This window comes from Polistes dominula, unplaced genomic scaffold (assembly GCF_049000335.1).
Source record: "Polistes dominula isolate Pdom_NZ unplaced genomic scaffold, Pdom_raw_medaka contig_373, whole genome shotgun sequence".
Taxonomy (NCBI): domain Eukaryota; kingdom Metazoa; phylum Arthropoda; class Insecta; order Hymenoptera; family Vespidae; genus Polistes; species Polistes dominula.
The window spans coordinates 1485674-1504252 of record NW_028300899.1 but is presented as its reverse complement, the minus strand read 5'-3'; the positions used below and the strand labels follow the sequence as shown (position 1 = coordinate 1504252).

The window sequence follows — 18579 nt, the reverse complement described above, 5'->3', positions numbered from 1 at the left end:
GCTGACGCGTTGGTGGTCGAACCGACGCGATAATCGGCAAAGGAAAAGGAAGGAGGAGAGAGAAGGGCGGAGGGAGGGAGGGAGGATTGTGAAGGGGGTGAGGATTGAGGGGGTTGGTGTCGAGGGGTGCGAGGGGTATGACTCACAGAAGATCGACGCCTTGTTTATTGATCTTGACGGAGAGAGTCGTCGAGTTGCTAATTGTTATGTCAGCGTTTTACACCATTTGCTGCTTCCTTCCGATTGAAAATAACGTATAGAGAAAAAGTATTGTGGTAGGAAAAAAGTTTTGTATATGTTTACTTACTTTAGTCGTCGTCCGTCCCTCTCTCTCTCTCTCTCTCTCTCTTTTGTAAATGACATAACGGGGCTCGTCGTTTGGAACGATTCCTTTTCGATTGCAGTACATAGGATATGTAACAAGTTTGTAAACATACCATCGAAGAGTTAATACGGTTTTTTTTTTTTTTTTTTTACAATTTATTATCTGCTACTCTTTGGATTAGATCTATCAACGCGTGGAGAACTTCGTTTTCGTCGGAATAAAAGAATTTGTTAATTATTCACAAGTATTTAGACATATATAGCGCGAGTCAAATTTGTTATTATTTAAAATTATATTTATTGATGAATACAATGTTTTGTAATTAAAATTGATATTAATTTGAAAGTTTAAAGAAACTTTTAAAATAAATTACCGTATGTAGAAGAATTTGGGGAAAGTGTTGCATTACAAGGAAATATTAAGTATTTCAAATTTACAGTAGAAACGGGAGGAGTACGAATGCTCTTGTATCTCATTCTACAGAGACATACATTACTGATTAAAAGTTTGAATAGAGTTCAAGTAAAATTGTTAAATTTCTTGCAGTATTATTTACAATCTAAATGTATTGTAAAATTTAATATAAATTACAAGCACACAATTGTGAACATTTAAGGATGATGAGATTGTTACGAAAGTTTATTGCAATAAACAATAAAATCGTAAACGCGTTAAAACATGTAGATGATTAAACGAATGTTAAAATCAAGTGAAGATTTTTCACTTTGTATACACCTTGAATGCAGTTGAAAAGTTTGTAATATTAATATTGAAACACACACACATACACACACAATTTCGTTTCTTCGGTCAAACTTACATTTATTTGTCGAAATGGTCTAAAAGACTCCTAGATAAGAATAGACTTGAAAACTTTTCAACCTAATTAGGAGGTACCTAAATGAGTAATGCAAATGCAGTTGGTGTACCGAAACTTTAGATTGTTTAATGTGTATGTTTATAAATATTCATACATATATTAATTATGTAGGACACGTGTATAAAATTTTATTGGTGCGCGATAGCATTCAACACGTTCGATCATCAACTTAATCTACAAATGATTAATGAAGTATCAATTAATCGTTTATATTTTATTAATCTCTACGTGATGTGTAGTGAATCCCGGAGTATTCGATATATATATATATATATATATATATATATATATATATATATATATATACGAATATTATATATAATACTATTCGTAATACTACAAATAATATATATAAATTATATTCCTCATATAGTAAAATATTTATCAGCAATTAAATAATTGGCGTTAAATAATCTTAAAATTGATAATTGTGTATAAAAGTTTAGAATTACAGTATTACAATAATAATAATAATAAAGTTTATTTCAAATTTACAGTGAAAACGAGTACGAATAATCAATCCTGTATTTCACTGTAGATCAAATTTCAGAATAAAATTTCTCAAATTACTAAGGAGAGAGAGAGAGAGAGAGAGAGAGAGAGAGAGAGAAATAAAAGGGGTTCATCGAAGTTAATCGAATCGTGTAACGAATTTATTTTATTTTTCCGAGTCAATCGAGACACCGAGGGAGAAATGGCGGTGTTGGTGGTGGTGATGATTGTGATCATGATGGGTGATTGTGATGGTAAAGGAAAAGACTAAGGAAAGAAGAAGAAGAAGAAGAAGAAGAATCGTCTTTGACATTTTGTCTTCTCGCAAAGTGTCGAAGGAGAGGAGATGCAAGCAGCCCGTTTGGAATCCGAGGGTCGAACTCGAGGAGAGACGAGAACGCTCCAAATACTTTCGGCTGACTCGACTACGACGAAGAAGACGAAGACTACAAGCGAGTAAAGAGAAGGAGAAGGATGATGAGGAGGATGGGGGTTGGGGGGGGTAGGGGGTAGGGGGTTAGGGGATATACGAAGACGTCGACATCGGCGCTGCGTAGGTCGCTGAATTAAGAGTGAGAGATTCTCAACGACGAACTCAAGTAAAAAGGACGAAGAAGATCAGCAGTGAAAAGAAATTTTAAGAAGAAGAAGAAGAAGAAGAAGAAGAAGAAGAAGAAAGATGAAAGAAATCTGTAGGGGAGGGCTTTATCCGTCTGAGATTTTATCAAATATTTTCTACATTATTTTTAGTCTCTCATAGTTCTTTTTTTTTTTTTATTATTTTTCTACCAAAATAAAATAGAATCTAATGTATTTTATATATAAAGATTAAAAACTTCGAATGTAAGAACAAATTTTGAACAAATTATCCTATGTAAACGGATAAGAATAATGTTGACAAAAAAAAGAAAAAAATACAAAAATAACAAAGGGATTCGACATAGAATAATAAAAATACATTTGAATAATTTTGTATGATAATAAAGCGAGGTTAATATGAAATCAAAGTTTTAATTCATTATTCGATCGTAACACTTTCCCTATATAATATTAACGTTTTATTTAACTTTCGTGTATTTGTATTATTGGATTATCTCAATGCGGTTATCGATGAATTCAGTTTGCGGTAATCGATGTTCTTGTATTATAAACGTTTTAATAAAGATTCATCTCCATTGGTACGCATCCGTTTGGAAAAGTATGTTAGGAACGTGTCTCCCTTTCAATTATTCTACCTCGTAAAATCTTTCCCTATTAAGCGAATCTTGTCGAGAGTATTGTTTGAATTACGTTCGATGCAATAAAACAGTTGTACGAATGTAGTACTTACAAACAAACGCATCTCACCGCACCTCATCTCATCTCATCTCATCTCATCTCATTTCATCTCATTTCATCTCAACTCAACTCAACTCATCTCATCTCATCTCGTCTCATCTCATCTCATCTCATCTCATTTCATCTCATTTCATCTCATTGCATTACATTGCATTGCATTGCACTGCGCCGTACTGCACTGCACTGCACTGCTCTGCACTGCACTGCATCACATTGCATTGGATTGAATAGCATAGCATAGCATAGCATAGCAGAAGGAAGCATCCTAGTACCCAGCACACCATATCTTGCTACATAATTGAGTATTTCAACTTCGTTGCTCCTCGAACGGCTTTGCAACGGAATCGATAATATTCCTTTCGTCTTATCTAATCGCTGTTAACACGTTTACTTACTGAACTTACTTACAAACTTCAATTCTGAAATGATCATGGGATTCATCACAGTATGATATATGGTATATTTATCGATTGATCGCTTTTCGTTTTTAACTGTTGTTATTATTGAACTTTGGAATCATATTTTTTCTTTTTTTTTTTTTGGGTAATTTTTTTTTTTTCATGATAATCAGAAGTGAAATAAATATGAAACTTGAGTGTATGAAAATGAATATGAAAAATGAGTGAGTGAGAACATTTTCTTCTCTTGTATTTTAATGAACATTCAAAATCCATTTTTTTTCCCATTGTATTTTATCATCGATGTTTAGTTTCTTTATCGATATCATCGTGTGGCTGCTTTTGATACGTTGAATTCTTTCTTAATTTGAAATCCATGATTTCATCGATACTATTTGTGTCTCTAGTTGATTAGAACGACGTGTGCATTTTTTGATATTAACATTGAAAGATTGAAAGAACCTTTAAACACATTTTTTATCATACATATTAATACTGCATCCCACTTTGAAATAGATTCTTCCTTTTATTGTAATAATATTTCAAATTTATCGAATATTTTTCTCTTCACTTATTTTCGTATCGTTGATAAAAGTATGGGCCCACGATAACAACAGCCCTTAATTTTTTTGAATACTTGATCAACAAATTATTTCATCCTTTTTGTTTTTGACTGAGTTATACAATTTTTCGATACAACTTACTGTACATATATATATATATATATATATATATATATATATATATATATTATTTGACAAAATTAACAATTATTTCGATAAATAATGAAATAAAGTTAAATAAACAACGATGAGAGTTATTTTATTGTAAAAATGTAATAACTAAATTGAAACAATCCATTCGTAGGATAAACAAATAAATAAGATAAATATTCTATGTGTATATAAAATATACATTTGAATGTAGAGTTAAGATAGAAGGACGATGAACGTTAAAGATAATAAAAGTGTGCCTTTGCGAGATTTCACTGGAGATTTGAAATGACATAAATGCGACGAGTGTATAAACCGCCTCCTACGCGATTAACGCGTCTTAACGCTTAATTTATTCCCTCGGCCTTGTCTACGGAATAATGGATTATCTTCTTAACAAAACATCCCCCTCTCTCATTCTCCCTCTTCTTTCTATTACTCTATGTATTATTTCGATTCTTCCAACTCTATCTCTATCTCTTTCTATATTTTTAAATACAGTTTCGTTTCAATTTACAATTGATTTGATTTACTTAAACTGCATTATTTGTTCTCTCTATTAAATTATGTACTTGTAATAATATTTCAAACGTACTTATTGTTAAAAAAAAAAAAAAACTAATTCTAATTATGTGCATTATTGATGATGTTTTACATACAAAAATATCAACTAGTGAGAAAATGAAATCTACCACTTGTATACAATGTTGTTACAAGAGTGGATCTTTTTAAATCGTGTTTACTCGCGAAATTATTCTTATCAAATTACTACTTACGCGTATTATGAGAATAATATTAGAATTGAACTATTTGTTTTATATGTATGTTAGATTTTGTTTAATTTTTTTTTATTTTTCAAGAGATTATTAACCCTTTGACTACGAGAGGGGTGAATCAATCGAACCAATTCATTAATATGAACGGTGCTATTTTTGCATGTCAATCGTTGCGACTGTTTTCTTCCATTCTACTACTTTGACCAAAAAAAAAAAAAAAACAGATAATAATGGCAAATAAAATAGAAATATGAATTTACAAAAAAAAAATAGTTTTTCTAAGCTATTTTAATTTATTTCATTTATTTCGTGCATTCCTTTCAATAGTAATAATAATCGGTAATTTAAATTATACAAGAAAAAATACAACAAGGTATAACAACTTTAACAGGATATATTTTTTTTTTTTTCAATAATTTTAACTACTATTTTCAAATTTAAATATCACATACCTCAGAGAGACCATTTCATCATTTTCATCTCCATTTATGTGATCCACTTTTTCGCTTATATTCAATATTCAATATTGAATATCGTCAATAATATTCAATATCAATTTCGGATCGTGTTTATACATTAATTATCGATGCAAATTAGACGCGAGAATTTTTAATTGCAGTAACAAAATGTCACCACTCGTTTATCATCCATTACGTTTGTTTTATTTTCATTTATAATGATCGTAAGAAGGTGTACGTTTAAAACTACTTTGATCGAAAACAACCAAAAATTCAATCAATATCAACATACTTCGGTAGTTGACAAAGTTTTCTAATTTTTAACCATAGAAGAAACCATAATTTTCTTATTGTTAATTAAACTTATATTTTAAATATTTCATTGTGAGCTCGGGAAAAAAAATGTTCAACTCTAGTGATATATCAAATCTTGAAAATTAGTTAATGATATGTTTTATGACGTAAAAATGAATTTAATCGCGTCGATGTTATACCGTGTACGGTGTATAACACACACACACACACACGTAAGATCATGTTCCAGTCGTTAGAAAAGAAAAAAGAAAAAAAAATAGATAAATAGATAGGGAGAGAGAGAGAGAGAGAGAGAGAGAGAGAGAGAGAGAGAGAGAGAAAGAGATAAAGAGATAGGGAAAATATAAGAGAAGAAGATAGCGGTGAAGCAAAACTATTTATAACTGTACATCACTCGTAACGAAGTACGCTCATACGTGTACGTTTATGTGTATGCGTATATATGTACATGTATAAGTAAAGTTTGTATGTATATGTCGCTAATGCGTATGAGCTTGCAAGGGGCACAAGCATGACACACGCGACAGACACAACTACTACTACTACTACTACTACTAACACGAAGACGAATCAGAGAATGATTTCGTAATCGCTTGAAAATAGTTCTTTTCTCGTAATCTCGATTCTCGTAATAGCATCTAGTGTAACACCCACCATTGTTTTTCGTGATACTTGAGAGTTTATCGTCCGGTTATTGCGCGTTTCTTCCATTTTGATTTAAACGTGTTGTGTTAACCTATCAAAGGAACTGAATTATCTATGAAAGATTGATACCGATTTATCGTTTGATCATAGATAGTATATAGATAACGATTAATGTCGAATAAATAATAATAATAAGAATAATAATTATTGTTATTATATTAATTACTTATTATATATATATATATATATATTTAGATATATAGATCATCAATTATATTAAAATTGTTTTCTATTTTAAACAATTTGTTTGTTTTTTTTTTTTAATTATATTTTACATGCAAATGTAATTTGCATAGCATTCTCGACAATCGATCGATTATTCTATTCTATCGAGTATAAAAAAATCTATTTTATCAATTATCGATTCTATTCGATTTTATTCCTGTATTTTTGTCTGTATTGTATTGTAGATTATTTTAGTAATATCGATCGATTACTAGACAATTTATAAATCATCGATTATATTATAATTTGTTTTGTATTTGAAAAAAAAAAAATTGTTGTTTTACAATTTGAATGGTATTTGTATTGCATTCTCGAAGAGATCGATAGTTGATTGATTAATTGATTGATTGATTGATTGATTCTATTTACATTCTATTCAACTTTATTTTTAATTAACTTCTGTAAATCGATATCGCAATATTATTGATTTATCAATCAAAGATCAATAGACAATCGATAGATTATCGATCTATCGATTCATTCAGAAATCGTCTTCTTCATATTTTTTTTTTTTTTATAATTTCATAGGTTTTGATCGCGGTAGGTATATTGAAGATCAATCGATACAGTTACATAAATTATATGCAATGCTATTATTTCTTTTCCTTTTTTTTTTTTTTTTTTTTTTTTTTTTTTGGAAAGTTTTACAGGATGCAGAGAGAAAAAAAAACTTTTCAGAATGTTCGAAGTATGCGACAAATTCAAGAACGCAGACTCGAGAACATAAACTATGCAGAAAAACGAGGAGTGTTCTGCGCTTGATATCACCGTGTTCCATCCATTCCCGTTCTTTCTTCTTACTTACTTTTCTGATTTTCCATTAGTTTAAAGAAAAATAAAAGTAGCCAAGAGTAGAACTTGTACTACTGTATACATACACATACACATATACACACAATCGTACACGCGCGTTCTTGAATACATACAAAAGTGCTACAGTATGAATGAGATAGAGAAATAAGTACAATAAAGTTAAAAATTAAAAATTAAAAAAGAAGAAGTAGAAGAAGAAGAAGAAGAAGAAGAAGAAGAAGAAGAAGAAGAAGAAAAGTATAAGAAAAAAGATAAACCAAACTAAATCCCAAGTAATCCAAGAAGATTTAGTAGTTATAACTCGAGTATTGTTTGAAACGATACTACACACGAGTGTTTTCGTTTAACTTTATTTTCTTTTTTTTTTTTTTTTTTAAACAGTCGTTAAAACGTTATAACAATTCAGGTACTATACAAAGTGCATGTCTTTCGTTTATCTTATTTTTTTTTTTGTTTTTTTATTATCATTATCATTGTTATTATTGTTTGTTTACGCGTCGTTAACAATGCCGCTTAACGCGTTTAAACTGCTCGTACTTGGGAATTTACCTACTTTTGGTTTATTTGCAAACACACACTCAACGTTTTATTAATGGAGGTTAGTGGTAAGGAAGAGTATCATCTCATATGGAAGAAAATTTGAAAAAGTGTCCAGGCGTATGCTATAAATAATAATTCAAAAACCTTCCAGAGTGGCGCTGGTGTAGACAAAAGTTATGATATGAATGCAGCAATTGTAAACGAATTGAAGTATGCCGAGTTAAAAAATGTAACATTATATTGGCGACTAAAGTAATTAATTATTGATAATGTCAACTACTTGCGTAGTACAAAATAATGTAGTAAATCTAACCTTAAAGAATTATTATGAGAAAACAACGTGTAGCTAGAGTGATTTTATTTCGTCAACTGTAAATAGTACGTTTATTGATTTTTTAATCATTTAATTTTATGAAAAATGTATGTTAATAACAAAACAGTTATGGTTAAAATTTGTCGTCCTTGTTTATTTTTCAATTCTACTCTAATAATATTTGACGCTTCCTTTAAAATTGACCCTGAAGTTACTGTGGCGCCACCACCCTAATTTAAATGCATTTCGACGGATACTTTTCATATTCAAAGATGATACTACTCCTAACCTCTACCTTCCATAATAAAGATAAAGACGAAGATATATAGATAGATAGAAGACATGTGCGAGAAAACTCGTACGAATTAATTACGTAAAGCGTAATAAATAAGAGGTTAATTTATGTCGTTATCGGTGTTACCAAAGGAGTAGAAAAAATGTAGTAGACGCGTAATGGGGGATCGGTTTTGATGTTATAAATCGTAACGTGAGATGAGAACGAGAACGAAAGAGAAAGATAAAGATCAAGAAAAAGAAAAAAAAAGAGATATAGATAAAATGATAGGGATGAAGAGAGATAGAATGAGAGAGGGATGAAGAGAAAAAGTAAATGAGAGAAAGAAATAGGATGGTTGGGGGGGGGGAGAAGAAGGGAGAAAGAGAAAGAGAGAGTGGTTGGAATATTTCCAAAGATAAAAAAGCAGCTTACCATCTCGCGTTCTCGCAAATTAATGAAAGCGTTGGTGTGTGGCGTGCACGCGTCACGAATTCTTCTCGTCGTAGTTGTCGTCGTTGTCGTTGTAGTAGTTGTGTTGTCCTCGTCGTAGTCATCCACGTCGCTAACGACTCTCTTCGACTCTTGTATCGCGTATCCTCGTTAACAGCTCGAAGAGAGAAAACAGGCAACAGAAAAAGGGATGCTTGTAGAAGGAAATAGAGGGGTCAAGGGGTGGGGAGAAATAGGAATTAGGAGAAGGGTTATAGGAGAGAAAAAGAGAGGATAATAATTATCGAATTTTGGTTGCTCGTATGAAGCGATGAACTCGACGAATTTTTAATTCGTTGATTTATGCGTCACGAAATATCTTATGCTTGTTTAATAAGAGTGAGAGGGAAAGAGAAAAATAAAGAGAGAGAGAGAGAAAGAGTGATTAAAGATGGAGAGGGGAAAGCAAAGTAGTCGTTCGTGCGCATGCTCGCTCTCTCGTGCGCACGCGCGCTCTCTCGTGCGCAGGCGCGCTCTCTCGTGCTCACGCGCGCTCTCTTGTGCTCACGCGCTCTCTCGTGCTCACGCGCTTTCTCGTGCATACGCGCGCTCTCTCGTGCATACGCGCGCTCTCTCGTGCATACGCGCGCTCTCTCGTGCGCACACGCGCTCTCTCGTGCGCACACGCGCTCTCTCGTTCGTACGCGCGCTCTCTCGTGCGTACGCGCGCTCTCTCGTGCGCACACGCGCTCTCTCGTTCGCACGCGCGCTCTCTCGTGCGTACGCGCGCTCTCTTGTGCTCACGCGCTCTCTCGTGCGTACGCGCTCTCTCGTGCGTACGCGCGCTCTGATGCGTACACGCGCACACGTGCGCGCGCACGTTTAATGCGATTTAAAATGCCGCTCAATGCGTTTAACACCTTGCACTTGCGAATTTACCTGCCATTGTTTTAATTGCGAACACACACACTACGTTCTATTACAAAAACATAATTCAATCGTGTATGGAAACGATAGAAAAGAGTGCAAATAGTAAAAAAAGATGAGAGAGAGAGAGAGAGAGAGGGAAGGAAAGAGGAAGATGTTACGAAAAGGGAGGATTATTATGTACCTATCTCTATATGTATTAATTATTTCCGATATCTTCATCCTTTTTACATTATTTGTCTATGAAATAATTGAAATAAATTTTATTCGCTAATGTTTAACAAATTTTCATTGTAAGAAACAAAAAAACTAAAATTACACGCCCATAATGGGATATTTGATGTGCATACAACTGCATATGTTTGTCGTATGTAAAATACGCGATATTTTATGGTTAATCACTATAGTGGCCCCCGTATCAGCGAAGGAGGTTCAATTTGAAGTTGTCTAATGTCGATTTTATGATGTAACGTTATAATTTAATATAAGTTTTAACCCAACTATGTTTAGGCCGACTTTGTCTTATATAAATAAAATATAATGTTAATTATAAATGATCAATAAATTATATTAATATTTGGGGTGGTTCCTACATGATGCGATGAATTTTTTTTTCAACGTATGTACAATCTGTATAAATTAATTACAAATCATCATCTCTATTCTTTATTTTTCTGTAAAAAAAAATATATATATCCCTTAATCTTCGACTTAATTCCAAACATATACAAAAGAAATTCCATATTTTTTATCTAAAATGATTTGATTCTTCAGTATTAATGACTTTCTAATCTTAATATCTAGAAGAAGTTTTCGTTAAATCATTTTTTGATTTATTTGTATTTCTTATCTTTTAGTTAAGCGTTTTTTAATGATGGGAAGAAGAGTTCAAAGGCTGTTTGTTGTTGTTATTGTTGTTGTTATAAAATGTATCGTTATTCTTAGTCATACATTCCGCTGTGAGTTATCTCCCGTTTTCCTAAATTCTTACTCAATACACAAACTTAATTGTCAATCGACGAAAAAAGTAAATTTAAAGATGAAATATTCTATCCTACATATCAAATGACACACAAAACAATATATTTTTTTATTTTGTATATTTTTTTATATTATATATATTTTATATAAAATGTTAATTAATATATATATATATATATGTATATATATATTAATATTTAATAAATTTTATGTATATATATGAAATTAATTATTTATATTAATAATTCAATTATTTTATTAATATATATTTTATTATATTATATATTATATTATTATTATTATATTTACTATATTTATAAATTATATATATATAATATATTATTATTATATTTTATTATAATTATTATATATATATATATATATATATATATATATATATATATATATATATATATATATATATATATATTACTAAAAATAATTTAAAAATTAAGCGGGAAAAAGAAAGAGAAGAAAAAGATACATATGTCCATTGCAAGCCAATCACACCGGTCCTTTACCATCTACCTTCCTCCAATCCGAAGATTTTACAAGAATTTGTATACCTTTCTCTATCACCCTTTAAAGAATTGACAAAAAAAAGAAAAAGAAATAGGAAAAAGAGTAAAAACCAAAATGAACGATTTTCATTGGTCGACTTCTTCGTGACGTAGTAATTCTACATCTTAAATAAGTTTGCCCGAAGAGTAAAGTCAAAAGTACAAGGAGTGGGACAATAATAGCGGGAAATAAAAGGAGAGACTCCATCATTCTTTAAATCCTTAAACCTTTGGTCAATTTCGTGTGGTGCCAGTGGAAGTCGTGTATCTTTCGCATCGGATGCGTATGGAAAATATCGGTTTCCATTGTTAATTCATAGAAACGATTAACCGTGATCTACATTCCTCAACGCCATTTTCTACAAAAATTGTTGCATTCACAGTTAAAGTTCATTTTCTCGTAGAGTGCGCATAGCCATTTACGAAACGCTAGAAAAAGAAGACGCGCCGCCATTATTAGTTTTCACTCGCAGCATATTAGTATTGATATCTATAAACTTTGTCGAATAAGTAACTACACTCGTAAACGTAATTAAACAATAATCGTACCAGTGTTTAATTATATTTTTCGTGAAATTATTATATTAAAATCATGTCTAACGACAAAGATCCTCGAAAGAAAGAAAATCTTCCATTTTATCTTCTGCTAAAGTTAAATCTCGAAGAAAGGGGTGCGGAGACATTAGGTGAATAGTAAGTATTTTGTTTATTCTTATAATAACGATTACATATCTTAAACAGGATATCATTTGCGTATTTTTTGTGTGAATATTTCCCAATTAAGAAAATATGATTAATAATATCGTGGCTGAAGTAATATGTAAAAGACTAATATGGCTGCCATTGTTCCATCTTTAGAGCGGTGGCGTCATGATATATGCCATATACTATATTCTATATCTATGTTATATTCAATATATATATATATATATATATATATATATATATATATATATATATATATACATATATATATTATCTATGTTATATTCAATATATATTATGAACTAGAGACTGGAGCATACTGTGCATTACTTGATAACTTCCATAACAAGAATAGAGCACAACGTTTACAACATTATCATTTTATTTTCTAATTAAATGGAAAAAAAATGAAACTTACATTGCAAGAAATTGGTAAGTTTGCTTGCACAAAACCAATCAATACAAATTTTGTTGTTGGGTAATGAAAGTGTATTAAATGCTGCACATGTTACTAAGTGTATAAAGTACCATGTCGTTATTGTAACATTATAAGTATTCTAGCTTTTTGTTTAGAAACTTTACATATTAATGATAATTCACATGAAATAACTGGTGAAATATTAAAAAATGTTCTTATAATTATAATAAGTTGTTCATGCAAGGACTGGTTCAAGTAATATTTGTAAAAATGTTGTTGCAGTATGCATTATATGTCATCAGTGTCGCAATTTCATTATCTGTCATTAATTGAATTGATCTTCTACGTATTCTTTCTTCTCGAGAATCTATCTGATCTGCAAGACAAGTACATTCTTTGTATGATCCTCAAGGAAAATTTTGACTAGGAATACTTGTTTTTTATATACATAAGTTCCAGTTTAATCAATAGCAATAACAATTCACAAAAACGATACAAGCATGAGAAGTTCAATCAATTTTTAGCACTCGTACCCAAGCTTTATGTCTATCATCTTTCTTTATCACCAAATTTGTTTATTCGATAAACAAATCTGTTATTAACGAGATGGAATTTGAAAAAACCTAATTTTTTCATCATGACATGCTTGTTCAATCGAATACATTGCAATACACTTTACTTATATTTTGTCTTGCTGGAAACTCCATAACTAAAGAAATAAGTATTCTTTGTAACAACTTTTTAGTTTAACGATACTAGTTATTTTCAATTCTACTTTCAATAATAAATAATAAGCAAGTCATACCATTTAAAAACATAAATAATTCCATATAAATATTGTATAGTTGAAATCAACTGTTAGCCATTCGGCACATTATGCCAGTGTTCCATTTAGCCACCAAATATCATATTCAAGTTCTAGAGATCCCAATATTCTAACCTATTTGATTGATTTTGCTATTGTTTGTTATAAGTGTTATTGGAGACTTCGTTAATCGCTAGTTGAATTATTTAATCGAAAAGGGTGTACTTTTCCAGGTGTTTCATTATGATCACATATTACAAGTACATTGAATCTGTAGGGATAGAAAGTTTTCCTCGTTCATACATTATATGCATAAAAAATTGAAAATATACATATAACTATACTTGATAAATTATTTTGCAACTTTCCTTTCTTTCTTACGGTTGAAAAAGTAGAAGAGAGTTTATTTTGCAAATTCATACAAGGAACGCTTTCCCGCTGCTAGGGGTTTTTCGTATTCATCTAGAAAGATAGTGCAGTGGCGCTTTTCGGATTCTTCGACATTTCCTTTTATAAAACCCCCTCAGGTTCTCAAACAGTTAAGAAAGAAAGTCACGGAAAGAGAAAAAGAGAGAGAGAGAAGATAAAAATGAACAATTTTCATTGGTCGTTTCTTGGCGTTGTATCCCTAGATCTAGAAATATTGCTGTTTTAAGATGAAGGTACTAGGTAGAGTTGTTCGGCCTGGAGTTAAGTAAAAATTGATGGCGCTACTAAAGATTTGTCCTCGTGCCTCGTGAGATTCTTTCAAAGTTTAGTCTTTACGTGGGTCCTTAAAGTGAGGTCCTCAAATAAGCAACTACAGTCTTAAACGTAATTAACAAATAATCGTATTATTGTTTAATTGTATTTTTCGTGAAATTATATAAAAATCATATAAAACTCAGTTGTTGAGATACGTGGCTGTTCGAAAATCTACCATGGTAAATTCAACTGAAGAGAATAATCGAAAACATGCTTTACCAACTAAACGTGGACAGTAAGTATTTTGTTTATTCTTATAACAGCGATTACATTTCTTAATTAAACAGGATATCATCATTCGCGTATATCTTTTTTTTTTAATATTTCCACTCACAATACTGGCTGATGTTAATAGAATGAAACTAAACAGTCACGCGTACCAAATATTAGGTGGTTTAGAAAGTCGTTTCCTTTTTTCGCTATCGGAATAATGGCATTAGTTGTAACACATGTGATCAAAGAGAGATTACATTTGTCAAATTCAACTATTTATGAACACTCACAAGGTTTAGGTTTAACGTCGAAGCAAATTAAGCAAACAAGCAAATTATTTTCATTTTTACAAAAGAAAAAACGATACGACTTTCCGAATCACCTAATATATGTTTGACGTTGTACAAGTGGTGTATGTAAAATTTCAAAATTCCCAAATGAGTATCGTGGCAGCTAATGAATGGGTTAATAATTGATAACATATTTAATCTTTATTTTGGAAGTTATTTGTTGTGTTGTATGTATGTATATTTGTTGAAAAAAAATGATAGTAGTAAATAGTTCATAATTTGATTATTATAAATAAGTTAGAATAGCAACAACAAAATCTGATTTTCAAATATTACAATGAGTAACAAAAATAGAATAATCTTAATGTTACATTTTACATTATTAACGAATAACTAAATCTTCCGTTAGATTTCTTGCCTTCTTTGAAACTCTTTGGTCGCGTTCGGAGATTTTAATGCGTGGTGTGCACGGTTTGTTATATCCCGCTTTACTATATCAATTTAATAAAGAAATCTTCGCCATTTTAAGACGTTCAACTGATTTTGTTTACAAATTTTTCCTTTTTTTTTTTTTTTTATTATTTGGATAACATTTGTGTTGTTGAATTTTTTTTTTTTTTTGTTCTTTTTTAAATCTAATTTGCGTTACTCGATTTCATCACGGCATTCTTATCATCTGCATGAAAACCAATGGCAAATTTTGTTTCTCCCTATACTTTCTAGATATTATTAATACAAACAAAAATTCTTCCTTCGATGATTACTTTAACTCAGAATAATTGATAATTGTTCATTATTATTATTATTATTATTGCACACATGGCGCATGCAAATCCTCTTTTTGGTTTAGGAAAATCAATTTGAACACACACACACAGTGTCGACAATCCATTTTGAGAATGGATTTAAGAAGCTGATAAAAAAGGGCAAAAAATAAACGAGTTGATAATTAGGATAGATAAAAGATTACATTCGCATTAGATAACAGACGTCTATTAATTACATTCACATTAATTATCGATTAGTCATAAATATCTTACGTTCTATAATAAATTGACTTTTAATGGATGTATCAGGGGGCGGAACATTTACAAAGCTGATAACAATCTAAACAATAGACGAGTTGAAATTTCAGAAAAAGATAAACAGTATTACTTATATATGTTTCTCCTCGTATTAATTTGTATACTCTGACGGTTTTACTGTAAATTTATTCATACGATATACTAAAGTACATTGATGAGCGCGTGTTTAAGTATAGGTATATAGTAATCCGTTGATCAAAAAATGCACACGTAAATCGAGTCGCGTTGTAAACTACGAGCAACACGTGAACGAATGCATTAGTAAATATATATAACTTGGTTAGTTCAACCTATGTATGTACGCATGTGTGAAAGAGTGAGAGTAGGGGAGGTAAAGAAAAAAACAGAGAGAGAGAAGAACGGGTACACTTAACTAGAAAACCTCGAGACTCGTTTCTACAGCTCGTGCTACGTGAATGATATCCGTCCGATAAATTAATGTGTGCTGTTACACATATACACCTTTTAAACGTACGTGCTTACACATATATATTCCCTTAAAGTAACATATATATATATATATATATATATATATAAATGTACATTCGTATAATAATGCGTTCAAGCGTATCAAGAGAATGACAAATAGAAAGAAAGAAAGAGAGTTAGAGAAAGAGTAAGGGGGAGGTGAATGGGTGAGAGAAGAGAGAGAGAGAGAGAGATGGTCATAAGTCTACTAAAACATATCATAGTAATTGAGTTTGTGTGTGCGGTAACGTATATGTAACGATAACGCGATAGCAGATTTATAAATAGGAACGTCGACGTTGCTGGACATTTAAAGGGTGTTAGAGGGTGTTACGGGGGGAGGGGAAAGGGTGAGCATGAAGGGTGGCAAACTAAGAGAGAAAAAGGGAGATAGAGAGAGAAAGATACATATATATATATAGAAATGATCGTTGGTAAAAGTAATGGTAGTATTCCTCCTGCTCATGGAACGAGTATGTATTGTGTATTTTTGGAAAAAGAAAAAACAAAAAAAGGAATTGAAAACGAAAGAGGGTGGGTAGTGACTGTACTACGATTCTCTGTTTTCGTGATAGCTCGTCGTAACTCTTTCGAACTCTTTCCCATCACTTTTTTTTTGTTCTCTTTCCATTTTATCTTTATCTTTTTCTCTTTCTTTTTCATTGGTATGAAATATAAGTCGGTCGGTCGGTCGCGTCGTTGGTATCACACCCACCGCTGGCTCCTGGTGGTGGTGGTTCTTCGTCGATATTTTTTTACCTAACCCACTAATTTATTGCGTAGTAGTACTTCTTTTAGCAAATTATCGTGTCTGGCTATAAGCAATTAACATTTTACTTTTCGTGCTTAGATTCAAGATGATTAGGATTTAGTTCATTTTTATTTTCCTCCCCTATCCCCTCCCTACCTCCCTCCCTCGCCCCCCATCCGGATTATCGATCAATCTTTTAACTTCTTTTGCAATGAGGAAATATAATAAATTAGGCAAAATTATAATATTATTTATTGTTAGATATGAAAAAGCAAGACATAGTTTTTATTTTATTTGTTGGTCGTTTAACCCTCGTGAAACTATGATTTTTTTTGTTTTTTTTTTTTCAATCGAGTGATAAGAAGAAAACATGTGTTGAGGAGGAGAAGGAGGGAAGGGAAATAGGGAGAGGGTGATGGGTGGGTTAAAGGGCAACGAAACAGATTTCCATGTTCTTTTCTTTATCTTTCTCTCTCTCTCCCTCTCTCTCTTTTTTACTATTTGCATTCTTATCTATCTAATTATAATAATAATAATAATAATAATAATAATAATAATAATAATAATAATGATTATTATTATTATTATTATAATTAATTAATAATTGTAATTATTTATTATAATTTATGTTATTATTATCGTTACATTTTTTTGTTTCGTTCGAAATAAAAAGCAGAATGAAATAAAATAATCTCGTTTTGAATTAACTACTGGTGAGAACGAGGGGGAGAGAGAGAGAGAGAGAGAGAGAGAGAGAGAGAGAGAGTGAGTGAGAGAGAAAAAATGATAAAGTATTACGAGAAAATGAACAATTTCATATAATTATTAAATGAAATCCTTGAATTTAATGATAGAGTTTCGCGTTGACACGTGCTGAAGAAAGAAAACTCGTTTGACTAGCGTAAAGGAGAAAGATAAAAAGATAATAAGATAGAAAACGATAAATAGAAAGAGATAAAAGTTTACAGTGAATAAATGACGTGTTGTTAATTGAAAATGAAAAAGACGAATAATGTAAATGAAATAAATCGATATTATTCCAAAAGATATTTCAAATTCTTTAAATGTAATCACGAGATAACGAGAAGGGGGTGGGAGAATGGGAGAAGAAGGAGAAGGAGGTATCTAAAAAGTAGGGAATGATAGGGTGAAATTGAAGACAATTAAGGGGAAAGTTCAACCAACCAATTAAATTAACAATAATTAATTAATTAATTAATTAATTAATTAATTAATTTCATCGTATAAAAGGAAACGCGAATTTCTCGCGGTAAAATGAGTCGCGTGATTTGAAATGTCGCGCGCTTTTGTTGGCGCTAATTTTTCAACAGCGGCGCGGGAAAATTCAAAAATTCAAATTGAAATAAAAAAAAAAAAGGAAACGGAGAATCGAGAAGAGAGAAAAATTCGTGGCTACCGCGATTATTAAGCTTCTTTTCGTCAACGTTCTATTTCGGTCGACAGAAATTGAAGGCTCATACACACACATACACACATGCGAATACACATTCCTTCTCTCTCTCTCTTTCTACTCTTCGCGAATCAATGTAGGAAATTTCATGCGAAAGAGGAAACCCGCGAAGAGGTTCAGGGGGCGGTGACCTCGTTCCTCCTCCTCCTCCTCCTCCTCCTCCT

The 18579-nt window shown here is 31.3% G+C and overlaps 1 protein-coding gene across 7 annotated transcripts in view; it reads left to right on the top strand.

The window, feature by feature from the left end:
- Positions 1-18579, top strand: part of lilli (AF4/FMR2 family member lilliputian) — a 183509-nt gene that overhangs the window by 49725 nt on the left and 115205 nt on the right. The gene's annotated exons all lie outside the window — the stretch shown is intronic.